Genomic DNA, 2,379 nt, shown 5'->3' on the forward strand with positions numbered 1-2,379 from the left:
TATATATATATATATATATGTGTGTGTGTGTGTGTGTGTATGGATATATATTGTTTTGAAATTGCTCTGATAACAATAAAGTTACATTTACATTTTAAAAGAGTTTTACCGCCAAAATGGCAGCCATCTTGAAATTTTTTGTGATGACGTCATTATTCTGATTAAATTTTTTAACGAGAGTGAGGAGTAACTATTTAGCCAAGTTCTTGTTACATTTGATATACATAGCATATGTAAAAGTGACTAAAAACATACATTTATTTCCCTTACCCCATCTTAATTAGCCCAAAATAGGATATTTTGTCAAAATTTTAAAGCGCTATAAAAACAATTGCCTAAGTTCTAAGAATGGGGATTTTTTTTCTGAGACTCTATATGATATACTGATTCAGAAAAACCAAAAATTAATTTTCCTTTACTTTTTTCCCGCTAATTTCCTACTGCATCCAGGCTATTAATAAAGTACAACCAAGATTTATCGTTGGACTGTAATCTTCTTAACTGGAATCTATAACAACGTTTATTTTCTGCATTAATTAAACGTAACCAATAACGTAAAGCATTTCTAATACCAGCAAGAGAAAGTGAAAATCTCCCGCATTCACCCATAACTGCAATAGTTGGAGCTGTGCTGCCTATTCCTAAAATGTATCTGCAAAACCTAGAGTGAAATTTTTCAATAATTTGTATGTCATTGATTCCCCAGATCTCACTGCTATACATTAATATTGGTACTTTTTTACATCAAAAATTTTGTTTCACAAATGTATTGGTAAGTTGCCAAATTGGTTATGATTTAATCGTTTTAAAGTAAAAAGAGCTTTCTTTGCTTTTGTACAGTTATAAATAATTGCATTCGTCCATGTGCCATTTGGATTAAACACTACATCAAGATAATTGTAAGATTTAACTACTTTAATAAAACATCTTTATAATACCATTTTTCTATTTTTTTAAATTTTCCTCCATTTTTAAAAACGACAACATTACTTTTTTCAATATTAACAGTAAGACCCCATTTATCACAATAGACAGCCAATTTGTTTAAAGAAGATTGCAAACCAAAAACAGTGTTATTCATAAGAACATGGTCGTCTGCATAAAGTAAATGGTTAATGAGAAAATCGCCAATTTGAATTTTATGTGTACGTTCCGATGAATTTATTATTTTACTTAAATCGTTAATAAATAAATTAAAAAGAAAAGAGGATAGAGGTGACCCTTGTTGAATACCAATTAAACATCTGAATTGATTACTGATAATACTTCCAATTTTTACATTGGCAGAAAGTTTGTCATACATTGAAATAATAATGTTAAGTATATTTTGTTTTCAACCTTCTTTCTTTAATTTAAATATAAGAAACTGATGATCAATTGAATCAAAGGCTCTTTTTAAATCAATAAAGGTAACATATACTCTTCCTCTTTTTTTTGGATAAATATTTATGAATTATTGTGTTTAAAATAAAAACATTATCCATGGCCCGATGACCCTTCCTAAAACCTGCTTGTTCCTGATGAAATAAATTATTATCTTCTGCCAAATTATTTAATCTAATATTTATTATGTAAAGAAAAACCTTACCAAGTAGTGGAATCAATGAAATGCCCCTATAATTACTGGGAATATTTTTGTTACCCTTTTTGTAAATCGGAAGAATGAGACTTGTTGCCCATTGGGTAGGATATATTCCCGTTCCCGCCAGGTGTATTAATATTAAGAGGGAATAAAGAACATATACTATAGTATCAACAATAGAATTAACACATTTAAAAAGAAAAACCATATCAAAAATATTTCTCTAAGTGAGGGAAGTGTGTATGAAACAATATCGTCATTTTTAAAATTGTGATTTAAAAAATATAAAAATTTAGACTGGACTCTCTCAATCTGATGGGCTTGTAAGAACGAAATAGAATTACAGTATAAATAACACTGGAATAATCAAAAAAAGGTCTAATGTTCAGTGGACTTTTTAAATACTCAGTACGTCCCCAATTACTGGCCAGTAAAATAAATGTATAAAAATAGTTCGTGTGGGAATCGAACCCACAACCTCCTCCAGTTTATCTAGCCAGATAACAACCACTAAAAAAGCTAAGTTTGCCTCAAGAAATATAGGAGTGAGGAGTGTTGTGTTATCGTACCAAATACACAGTACGTCCTTAAATACTAGCCAATAATGAAGATTAAAAATAAAAAAAGAAAAACCTGGCTCGTGTGGGGATTGAACCCACTATCTCAAAAAAAAACCTGGCTCGTGTGGTGAATATTCATAGATTCTTCTCATATAAAATATATAAATTGCAATTGGGTTCGTGTGGGAATTGAACACACAACCACCAGGTTTGCTATTCATTATCCACCATCAAATA

This window comes from Anneissia japonica, unplaced genomic scaffold (genome assembly GCF_011630105.1).
Source record: "Anneissia japonica isolate Jap-2015-1 unplaced genomic scaffold, ASM1163010v1 scaffold1642_len504882_cov181, whole genome shotgun sequence".
NCBI lineage: Eukaryota > Metazoa > Echinodermata > Crinoidea > Comatulida > Comatulidae > Anneissia > Anneissia japonica.